Source organism: Notamacropus eugenii, chromosome 1, assembly GCF_028372415.1.
Source record: "Notamacropus eugenii isolate mMacEug1 chromosome 1, mMacEug1.pri_v2, whole genome shotgun sequence".
Lineage (NCBI taxonomy): Eukaryota > Metazoa > Chordata > Mammalia > Diprotodontia > Macropodidae > Notamacropus > Notamacropus eugenii.
The window spans coordinates 749,828,833-749,841,714 of NC_092872.1; positions in this window are offsets into that span (position 1 = coordinate 749,828,833).

Consider the following 12,882-nt stretch of genomic DNA (forward strand, 5'->3'; position numbering starts at 1 on the left):
GAGAAGGAACAGGGTCAAAGGAGAAAAATAGAATAATTGGGAGGTGGGATAGGATGGAGGGGAATATAGTTAGTCCTTCACAACATGGCTATTATGGAAGTGTTTTGCATAATTACACATGTATGACCTATATTGAATTGCTTGCCTTCCCAATGAGGGTGGGTGGGGAGGGAAGAAGGGAGAGATTTGAAACTCAAAGTTTAAAAACAAATACTAAAAAAATTTACATGCAACTGGGAAATAAGATATATGGGCAATGTGGTATCAAGATCTATCTTGCCCTACAAGAAAGTAAAGGGTAAGGGAATGAGGAGTATGATAAAAGGGAGGGCAGAGTGGGGGAAGGGGTAATCAGGGTGCATGCCATCTTGGTAGGGAAGAGGGGAAAGACGGGGAGAAAATTAGCTACTCAAAATCTTGTGGGAATGCATGTTGAAAACTAACAATAAATAAATTTATGTCCTAAAAAAAAGATTTGTTGCCAACTCTGCCTGCTGTAGGAGCCCTTTCCTCATCTCCCATCTGTTAGCCCTTTTTTTCTCTGTGGTTAATTTCCATTTACTCTGTACATTATAGAGCCTTGTGTGTGCATAAAAAAGGGTTTCAGAACAAACTATCACCCCAGATTTGTAGTTAAAAGACATCGATATTCTCCATCAGTCCTGAGAGCTCTTTGGAATGATCTCAGTCTTTGAAGATTGTACTCCTTCCAGGACTAAGTTATGCTTTCCTGCCAACATCTCCTCCCAAGATCTGTCCATCAAGAGACTCTGTAATACACTCTATACTCATAGTCCTGCAAAACTGGAGCTGCCTGGTTCTCAGATCTCATCAGTACCTTCTGTCCCTCTGATTAGACCTTCTGCCTAAAGGTCAGCGTTATAGGCTCAGTATAGTCATCTTCCCATTTACAACCAGTTGCACTGTTTTGTAACTTCTGCATCATGTCCCAATACTGGGTCAATTCTCTTCCTCCCTATTCTCTTGCTGCACCAGCTTTTCAGCTTCCTTTGGTGTTTTGCCTTCCCCCATAAATGGTCCTTGAGGACAGGGACTATCTTTGTTTCATGTGTATTTCTATCCTCATCACTTAGCACAGTGACTTGCACATGGTCAGTGATTAATACTGGTTTATTGCCTGATTGAATGATCCCACTCATTTTAGCACTCCAGTGCTCCCAGGAATCTGAATATTTGCTTTAAGCCTAAAGAGGCCAGGCATTAGCTACGGATAAACTTAAATTCAAATGAGGACAGAGAAATAAATGTCCGCCAAAATGCTAAGCATTTTTCTAACTAGGGGCTCTGGGCTCTTGTGATTATAGCCTAACTTTTTCTTTACTATAAAAGTAATAAAACAGGGAACATGTATTTTGAACATATACGTTTGAAAGAGTAGATTAAAAAAAAAGTTTGAATAAAAGAAGGGCCTCCACTTGCTGTTTTCAGACTCTATCCTCCCACTTCCCACCATCCCTCCACTTACCACTAGGACTTAATTTGGAAATGTAAGCACATGCAAAGCGTTCCTAAAAGGAGGGGGGGGGGGGGAATGCAGTTGCTTCCTTTCTTAAAAATATCTCCCTACGATCCCTTCAATTAATTAATTACTATTCTCGAATATTCCATGCAGAAGATTGTCTCTCCAGAAAGTGTTTGGGATCATTCAGGTAAGACTTTTTTCTGACCAGAAGAAAGGCATGGTGCAGGTAGCTAGAATCTCCACATCTACCTTAAATGGCAATGTCACATTCCAGGAGCACTTTACAATTTGCGAAACTCTTCTCAAACCACCCTGTCCTGTAGGCAATGCAAGAATTATTGTTCTCATTTAACAGACTGGGGGATGGTTGTCCCATGAAGAGGGACTAAGCTTCTGTTTGGCCCCACAGGGAGGAATGAGGACCGGTGGGTGGCAGATTTTGACAATGTCAATGGAAGGTTCTTAAGAATTATTGCTTTCTACAAGTACAGAAGACAAGGAATACCTGCCTTTCCACAAATGTCAGGGCTACAAATAATCTCAAGCTGAAAAATAAGAAGCTTCCTCCTTTGAGGGAGTTCAGCTCTCCCTTCTCCTTGGGCAATTCCATCCATTCTGTTCCCATGGCTCCCATGTTCACTCCAACACAGAAAACACAACAGATCATTTGGATTCCTGCCCTGAACTTTAGCCTCACACCTCTAAGTACTTGCTAGAATTCCATCTAGATATTCCACAACCTCAACATGCCTAAAACAGAGCTCATTGAGACCCATTCAGTTAGAACAAGTAAATTGTATAACACGGGTCATGGGTTTTTACCAATGGTCTATATACAGATAGATCATCTATTCTTCAAGTATGTAGAGGTTGGTCCACCTAGAAGACAAGTTGGGCTTTTGCAGAAAAAAAAATCACCCTTGTAACAACAAGAGCTGCCTCTAACTGGATTTCGCAGCCCCCGAGTTAATGATGTTTTCAGCAAAGGGCTGGATGACCACCTGGTGGCAATTTTCCACTTCCCAGACATCCTCACACCATGTCAGTACTCATGTGCCTCCTCTTTCTAACTCTCCTTCATTTATTATCTTCCTCCCATGTGAATGAAAGCTTTTGGACGATGGAGACCATCTTGCTTGTTTGTGTTTTTATCACCAATATTTAAAAAGTGCCTGAAGCATAGTGAGTACTGAGTAAATTGTCTATCTGCCTATCTTTCTACATGTGTATATGCATATATATCTATTCATCCATTTTTCGATCCATCCATCTATCTACCAATCTATATATCCCTCTATCTTTCTTTCTATCCAACTATCTATCTGGCATTTTTGATATAGAGAGATTTTTATTCAGTTACAGATTCAACTAAGTGACCTTGGAAAGCCCTTCCAAATTTTAGCTTCTCAGATTCCGTGATCATAGGGATGACATTAGCCCCATTTGATCAATGAGGCAAGTCACATTTGTGGCTTGTCTCCCCCCACAAAACACCAAGATTATTAGTGCAAATGTGATTATAGATAGATAGATGTGTATATATACACATGTGCGCACAAGCATGCCTGCATGTATACGCATACATGCATATAAATGTGTATGCATATATAGATATGTGTATATGCATGTGTATGTATACACATGTGTATGTGTGCACAAATATGTGTAGGCATTCACCAAAGTACCTAGCACATGTTAGATGCTCAATACCCATTCATTCATTCATATGGGAAGATATCAATCTCTTTAAAAAAGTGTCCTTAAAAATCAGTATACAGTCTGGTTTTGACCTTTGAAAGAACTGAAAATAGTGACCAAGATGACCCAGAAGATACTAATGAGTTTCCATCTTTGGAAGGGAAAAAAAAAAATGTGCTAATTAGCTTAGTTTGAAATTGAACACTGATAACACTACGGCTTGGAAAGTGTGTTGTACCACAGCAAGGAGAGCCTGACATATTTTACAGAAATAGCCAAGAGTGTGTCCTCTTTCCTCATTTAAGACAGAAGAGTTGTTGCTGGGTTTAGCTCCAAACATCCAGCTTGTGGCTTAAATTCCCTACTTCATGCCTTCTGTAAGGCTGACGGCTTTGTGGTCTGTGAATGTGATTATCTCCCCTGTCATTCTTCCTGAAGCACTTTTTCCAGGAACTTGTGGCAGCCTGGATGACTGTGGCCTGATGGGTATATAGCTCAGGTCAAGGAGTGAAATTGCCCATTGAACAACATAGTAAATCACATAAGAAGCAGCCCATCTTCTCCCACTGGGAGCAGAGAATGTACATTGAATTCATATCCACTGGAAATCTAATCAGAGAATTTCATAGAATCCAGCAGTTGGAAGGGACCAACTTCAGCTCCCAGTCCAATACACTTAAAAAAAAATCAAAGGTGTGGCATTGTAAAGTACATGGAGAACAAAACTTGTAATCAGGAAATCCTGGGTTCTAGTCTGCCTCTTCCATATACTGGCTATGTGACACTAGGTAAATAATCTCTCAAGATCCTGAGAATAACCTCAATCTAAGACCACAGACGGCAGATCAGTTGCCAATCTGCCCTTGCAGAAGGACTTTCCTTGCAGCAGTTCCCGATATGAATGAAATCACAGGTACTGTGACAAATTACATTTTAAAAAAATCCTCCACAACAGCATGGTCAACAAATGCTAAATCACACAAGTAGAAGAATTCATCCTTCTGTCTGACACTGAGATGACATTTGAATATTTGTGAAGCAATCCAGAAGTTTATTTTCAGATTCCTAATTCCATTTGATCCACACAATAACCCTGTGAGCTATATACAATTAGCATCCTTACTTTCCTCACCTGTAAAATGGGGATAATAAATAGCACTAATATGCCAGGGTTGGCATGAAAATCAAATGGCATAATTTTTGTAAAGCTCCTGGCACAGTGCCCAGTACATAGCAGTTGCTTAATAAATGCTTATTTCCTTCTTTTTTTCATTTTACAAATGAGGACATAGAGACTTAGAGAGATTAAGGACTTGGCCGGTATTGAAGAAGTATGTGGGCTGTAATTGGAACTCAGGTCTTCCTGACTCCATGTATAATGCTCTATCAACCCTGAGCTAATAGAGACCTCAAGGGTCATCAAGCCAATGGTTAACAGAATCAGAGAATATTAGATTTGGAAGGGACCCCAGTGGCCATGTTGTGTAATACATTCCCAAAAGGAATTCCATTGTGAGATGCCTGGAAAGTGATCGTCCCGTCTCTGCATAATGATTTCTGTTGAGAAGTAAATGACTAACTCTCCATGTAGGTCTTTCTACATTTGGCAGCTTTCATGCTTAGAAAACTAATTTTGACATCATTTTTTCTTAGTTCTGCCTCCTCGGATCAAACCAAGCAAGTGTAATCCTCCCCTTCACATGACAGTCTTCTTTTGATCTTTAGGTTCAACTCTCAGTCTCTGTTTCTGTAAAACATTTAAATACGGTGTTATGCCTGGCACATAGTAGCTACATTAAAATGGTCATTGACTGGTTGATTCTAAACTCTCTGTACTCCCACTCATCTTCTGTTCCATAGTCTAAACAAATCCACTTCCTTCACCTTTTCCTCATATAACATAGACTCAAGGATCTTCACCAATCTGATTGTCTTTCTCTGGATATTCTCCAGCTCATCGATCTCCTTTGGAAAACATGGTAACTAGAATGCAATGTAGTCTAGATGCAGTCTGAGCAGGATAGAGAGGAGAGAACAACTGTTTCCTTATACCTGAAATCTACTCCTTTCATTATGTAACCCAAGATTGCTTGTTTGCTGTATCATAGCATTAAATCATATTAAGTTAAAACCCTGAGAACTTTTTCAGGCAATCTACTGATTAGCCATGTATTTGCCTGCTTAATAAATGTCAAGTTGATTATTAGAACCTCAGTGTAAGACTTAATTTTTATCCCTATTAAAATGTATCCTAAAAAGTTTAGCCCTGTACTATAGCCTATAAGTTCCTTTATGAATTTTGGCTCAGTTATTCAATGTTAGTTCATTCTCCCAGCTGTGTACCATCTGCAAATATGATAATCATGCCATCCATGCCATTATCTCAGTTACTGGCAAAGATGTTAATGAGCACAAGGCCAAGGACAGCTCCCAGGAGGAACCCTGCCGGAGAGAGACCTTTTACTGATTTGACTTTGAACCATTAATGAGCTTTCATTGAGCCTGGCCATTCACCTATTTCTGAACCAATCTGACTTCATCATCCTAGCCCTCATCTTCCCATCTCTTCTGTAGGAATAATATGAGATGCTTTATCACATGCTTTGCTAAAACATATAAGTAAGCTCATACCCTTTGTCTGTTATTTTAGAAGCGCAGTTCCTTTCTATTATTGATAAGGATATGCAAGTAGGTTGCCCAAGGCCACAAAGGCAGTAACAGCAGAACCAAGACTTGAATCCAGGCCCTCTCTGTATCTAATGCTTTCTCCACTGGATATATGGAGGGAGTAGGAACAAGAAATCAAAGATGGTTGCAAAATTATGTTAGCATAATAACTTTTACTCTTAAACACATAATTAGGTGGGATAGAATTACAGATGATAGTAAAAAAATGTTCAGAGCCTAAGTTTTGAGGGATTTCATTTTTATTTGGTCCTTGGCTCCCTGCAAGCCCAGCAACTATTATACTTTGTCACTTGTTTCTTCATTTGTGGACTCCATCATGATAAATGATTTTTTTTACAATGTGTCGTGGGATCACTTGACTGTTGTGTTGTCATAGAAGGCATGGAGGAATATTATGTCCGTTCTCTTACTGAAATACAGGGAGAGGTTAGAAGCCAAAGACTCTAAACATTTTTTTTCAGAACATTAGGTCTTTTCCTCCATGTAAACAGCTGAATAGCTTCCATTGACTCTTTGTCTCCTTACAAAAAAGAGCAGGCAGCAGAAATAACACTTCAGCTCAGATTTTCTCACTTTTGAGGGCATCGGATCATGTATCATTCCATATATTTCCAGCCAGAGCACAAGGATTGCTAAAATGACATTATCAAGGACAACACTAGTGAGATCACACATGCCAGGGTGTGACTGGTTATGTAGTAATGACATGAAACTTTTAAAAAAATAACCAGTATCCAAGGATTTAGAATTGGTTAGAAACCATCCTGTCAAAACTTCCCTTTTTTTTTTCAGATGGTGAAACTGAGACCCAGAGAGATTTTTTTAAAATTTTGTCAGTATACCAAGTGCCTAGACTCATCACCTCTCCAATCTTCATTCCCTTGAAATTAATTAGGCTGTATTTGTCACACTTCAATATTGCCATTTCTAGAAACCTCTCAAGGTTGCTGGCAAAGTTCCAAAGTTGTCCCACTGAGTACCTTTCCCTGGTGCTTTCCATGAATGAATCTCAACAAACAACACACACAGAAATCATGCATGGCCTCCTGGAGGCTATGTAGAGTACCAAGAATCTATTTTGTAGTTTTGTAAACAACCTCACAATCAATGGTCTTTTGGGAAAAAAACCTGACTTTCCATAGGTTAGTGGGCCTGGAGATGATTATCATCACAAAATGCAAAGTTGTATAACAATAGTTTAGAAAATATTCTCACAAAGTTCAGTCATGTCTGACTCTTCATGACCTCCATTTGTGGTTTTCTTGGCAAAGATACCGGTGTGATTTTTGCCATTTCCTTCTCCAGCTCATTTTACAGATGAAGAACCTAAGGCAAACAGGATTACGTGATTTGCCCAGAGTCACACAGCTAGGAAGTATCTGAGGCCAGATTTGAACTCTATCCACTGGGCACCTAACTGCACCATTCTCAAATTACAACATGCCTAATATTGTTAAGGGCCTGTCCCAACCCAAAACAACTAGGAAAGAAAAAACAAATAACATAAAGTTTAACAAATGAAAAAAACATGAAAAAATGAAAAGGAAAAGAAAGGAGAAAGGGAGTTTCACCCCATGGAGCAAAAGTCCAAACCAGAAAATGCTTCTAGAACATGAGGCTCTCCCAACAGTAACTGAGAACCAGTGACAACTGCCGCCTCTTCAGGAGAGAAACCAACCTTTCATGGGGGAAAATTCCTCCTATGGTTTTCCTGAGCATATAGGGTAACTTTCCAATGAATCCCTTGTCAATGTATAAAGCAATCCAGATAGAGGACCAGACAAAATCCCTCCAGGAATTCTTACAACATATATCCCCACCACCACCACCATTATTTTCTCCAATGGATCCCTGAAGACCTATAAGGCTGAATTAGAAACCATGCTGGCACTTCAAAACAACCAATATCTCACCTTGCTTGCACTTACGTTTTACCCCTCTGGGGTAAAATGACCTTTACAATCTAACACTTAGCCCTTCTAATCTACACAGGTGAACCACAGATTGTTATGGTCATGAATCCTGGAAACTGAAAAGGAATAATCACAAAATAAACATATCATGAGTTTCACATTTGCAAAATACATAACAGGACAACTTATTATCAGGGTGGCCATATGGCTTTAAACAAGCAGTATACAACATCAGATAACACAACACATTCCACCCCAAGGGCACAGTCACTTCCAAACAAAGTGCCTAAGTAAAGTCCTCTTGGGGGGTGTGTCCTTCTCCCCATGCTGCTGTTGCAGGCTCCCATCTGGCACTCTCAGGCAAAGAGTTTTAACACTGCCCCAACCCCTGCTTCCAAGTCCTGAAGGGTGACTTGGCAATAAGGCCAACAGGGTGGGTCCCCAGGGGCTAAAATCATCCCCCATCCCACCATAGACAATTCTACTCCCTGAATTCCAAACCATCCCAGGGGATCACTGTCTTGTTGCATAGATTCCATATTGACTTAGGGATGATTTCTGAGCTCCTTCCACAAGTGCTAATCATTCCTGACTTTTGTCTGAGTTCACGTGCAGGCTGCTCTCAGTTCATGCTCCATGTGTCACCTCACAAAGGTCCGTACACAGGCAATTCTCTGTTCCTGCTCCATGGCTCACCTTATGGTGGAAGGGACTGCTCTATTTCAAGCTCTCTCTGCTCCTACCTGGGTCTAGGCACTGTAGACTCCAGCAGATCCTGCCTCCAGCTTCTGTCTCTGACCCACACCATGCCAACCCTAGGGCAGCTCATCCTCCCTCACCCTTACATGGGGAGGAGCCACTCTGGTCTGGTTTTTGGGCATAGCACACTTCCAGAGTCTCCACCCCTCAGCTCTGGCTCTGACTATGCTTACCTGCCACAAGCTTGTTTTCCTCCCACAGCTGCTGATCCAGCCTGTCTCCACAGGAGTGCTAATGGGGTAGGGAGAGGGAAGGAGAAGTTATCCACCAGAGAACCTGCTCTGGGTACCCGAGAAATAAATCCCACAACTGTTACTTACGTGGTTTCTGTCAGGTTGACAAAATGCAATACAATAACTTGGCCAACAACTATCCCAGTCCCAGAAAAAAACATAATTTCCTTTGGTCTCTGCAGATCCTGCCGACTGTGCCACACTAGCTCACAAGGTAGACTGCTAGCACAGGTTCTTTGATTTCCTTTCCTAAGGGAAAGACAACTTCAAGGAAGTTAACAATCTTACTTAGTTATAGATAGGTAGAAAGGAGTATATATAATACAAGCAGAGAAGTCAGCACAGTGATTCAACAGACAGGGCTTCCAACTGTCTCAATAAAGTGATACAACTACCTACATACATACATCAGGGAGAGCACCAACATCTTAGTAGTGGGGAGGGGGGTCTTAACAAACAGCTACTCAGAGTCCCATCCAGGGAATCAAAAGGTCTTTCTCATGAAAGAATCCCCAAAGCAAAATGCCAACTTCCCAGAATATAGAACAAAAACTAAGTCCCTGATGGCACACAGAGCCAGAAGGCATAAAACCTAGGTTACTCAACACAGCTGTGAATTATCAAGGTTCAAAAGAGATTAATCCTTCAGATGTTTACAATTTAGCCTGAGCCTAGGAAACTGAACTCCAAAAGAGAAACAACAAAAATCCCACCTGATTTGCTCTTACAAAAGCATTCCAAATAAAGACTGAAACTCTCTGACACCAAAAAGAAAGGAAACCACCTCTGAAGTATTCCAAACACATGTGGACCTCCCAAAAGAGGATTAAGACATCAGAGTTTATTGCAATTAGCCACTGATCTTCCAAGTATAAAGTCCAAAGGCCCTCTCTTACTAGGAGATGCTACTCATAAAAATTTTTCAGTTCAGTTCAGTACCCTATAGATGTCAAAAGGACCAGGGTTTCAGTTGTTCTTGGGCTGTCCTAGTTGAACTCCCTTCTCTGAACGCATAGTAATAGATTTCAGTTCTAGAAGATCCTGCCTGAAAGGGGATCAAGCATACTGCTCAGCCTACTCTCATTTCAAAATACATTTTTCTGAAAGCAGTTCAAAGTCCAGCATATAGGCACTATACACCACTATTAAATATTTGATACAGACAATTCTAAGTCAGGTGTTTCTATTTCCCAGCCCAGAGTTTGACCCATTATCTTATACTGCTGAAAAGACAGGTGATGTAGAACTTCACCATGGCTTAGCCATGAACTACGAGATTCTTAGTAAATGCTTTAATTTCATTTCTCTGGGACTCAATTTCCACCTTTGTCAAATGAGAAGGTTATACATGATGATCTGTAAGATCTTACCCAAATCTCACAGTCTTTAATCTATATGTTTACTTTTATATTTTCTGAATCTAGAGCATAATAGTTTGCAGGCCCTGAGAATGAGGCAGGAGAAACAAAGAAGACAGGCCCTCTCGAGGAGATGACAGTCAAACCTGCACGAATGAAACAGCTATGAAAGACTTCAAGGCAAGGTATGGTTATATGACAATGAGAATGGAATACCCTAGTAGTGAGATGTAGGAATTCATGTGAAACATCAAGAGTGGCTGGCAGGGATTGGGCAGGATGCCTATGGAGAGAGAGCTTGATCAAAGCCAAAGAAGAACAGGAAGATTTGCTTGGACATAGAGAAGGTGAAAGGACATTGCCTTCATGAATCATGAACAAAGGCTCAAAGATGAAAATCAGTATTATTAATGAAAACATTTACTTTTCAGTGAAAGTCAGAGCCAAAGATAGTTTATTAACAATGGAGAAAGGATTTGCAGGATAAATCCTAAGAGAGGAAAGAGAGACAGAGACAGAGAGAGACAGAGACAGAGAAACAGAGACAGAGAGAGACAGAGAGACAGAGAGGGAGAGGCTAGGAAAAGAAGTAGAAAAAGAAGAAGAAAGTGAAAGGGAGAAAGACAGATGGAAAAAAAAAAAGAAATACAGAGACTTAAAGAGATCTAACAAGCGCAGATAATTTAAAAAAAATCCCAGATGTTATTTTGCAAAAAAGAGAGTTCAAAAGGACATCGAAATGCACTAACCCATCTCTACAAAATATTTATGAGAAAATTATCCACCTATCAATTAATAAAATATATTATGAATTAAATAGAATAAAATATGTTAATGAAATTGAGAAAGAAACAGGTAGACTTTCACAAATAATAACCAACAACAGGTAACAATAATGACAGTAGCTAACATTTACATGGCATTTTACTATATGCCAGCTACTTGCACTTTACAAATACTATCTCCTTTGATCCTTACAATTGTTGGGGATATGTGTAATTATACCCATTTTACAGATGATGAAACTAAGGCAAACAAAACTTAAATGACTTGTTCAGGACCACCTAGCTAATAATTGTCTGAGGTCAGATTTAAAATCTGTCCCTCCTAACTCCAGGCCCAATATTCTATCCAGTGCACCACCTATCTTTCCTAGTAGATCAATTTTTTGGTCTCATAAATGACAGAGAGATTCAGAAAATATCACATCTCATTCTGTTTATTGTTTATTTTAATAAAACTGATTTGGTAGAGAAAATGAAGCCTTAAACACTCCCCTCCAACAAGCTGCTTCCCTTGAATAAGATAAATAGCCTGCAAGGTTTCAGGAGAGATACAAAAATTGAAATAGTTTTGTTGAAAAATTCCCCAGCTTTTTTTGTTAATTTGTTTTGTTTTTAATACTGAGAGAGGCGCTGAACAAGGAGACTTAGGGTGTCTGAGACATTGACACTGCTACAGTGGATGTCCTGGGCAGAGTGCAAAGGCAGAGATTCGCTAAGGAAAGTGAAGTGCTCATCTTGCTTCAATTTCTTATCACACGATGCTGATTGCACCAGGCTCATCAGAGAAAAATGAAAGGGCCAAGGAGAGTTTCTCTGATCCCTAAGTAGAGAAGCCATTCTTTGACTTGTAACTCATACCCCTTTGTCTGCTCTCTTGGAGACTGACAACGTTGAACTTTCTTCCCACCAAGCTCAATGGGCCAGTTAAAAAAGTTGGAAGAAATGGTATCTCCCCCTTTTCAAAGAAAAAGTCAATTTCAAATCAAGTTGTGTGGCCTTGTGAACAGAAATCTGCCTCCTGCATCCAGACAACAGGACTTGTTCAGCCACACTGCTGTTCTGATTGGATCCTAGTTAGGTAAAAGTGAGCTCCAGTATCTTTTCTCCTTTTCTAAACAGCATGAAACAAATATAACAAGAACATTTATATAGAGTTTTTAGGTTTCTCAAGCACTTTACATCGTTGATCCTCACAGCAACCCTGGAAAGGAGGTGCTATGAGATCTCTATCTTACAGATGAGAAAATTCAGTCCAGCAAGTCCAGTGATATGGTTTGGGTTACTAGAAACACCAAATTTCAAAGTTAGAGGATGGGTCCGCCTGGAAAGAATTGGACCATTCAAGTCTTCTTTCAGTCAGAGTAGTGGTTTCATTCTAACAACAGTTAGGTGAGATTACTAATGAATCTGAGGTATTGTGATGCCAGTACAAGCAGGCCAGATTCTAAGAATTTGCACAATGTAACAGGGCAGGGTGTAAGACTGATAATTTTATACAGAAAGACTATGGGAAAAACTGGATGGAATTAAGGAGTGGCAAATAGCCTGGGATGGGCCACAGTGAAAGGGCAGTTAAAAGAATTATTAACTGAGATGGTCCTGGTGTCTCAGGCAAATGCCAGGGATCTGGGCTGCTGAAATGTATGGAAAATTTCAAAGGTCCAGACCCCCTACCATTATGACAACAGCTGTGCTTGAGGCTGGATTTGAACTCTTTCTGACTCCATATCTGGGACTTTATGCACCAAGCCATATGAATGCCTATAAATTTGTGATGCCTTCACCAGCATGTTTTTTCATAATCAACAAACAATAACCAAAGTGGGATACTATTGTCTCTAAATCTGTCAGTTGTGAAAGGATCTTTTGCTGAATACCTCATAATGAGTGCTTGTTCTCCATTAAATGCTGGCTGATATTACCTTTTTATGCAGATTTTATCTCCACCATTAGAATACAAGCCCC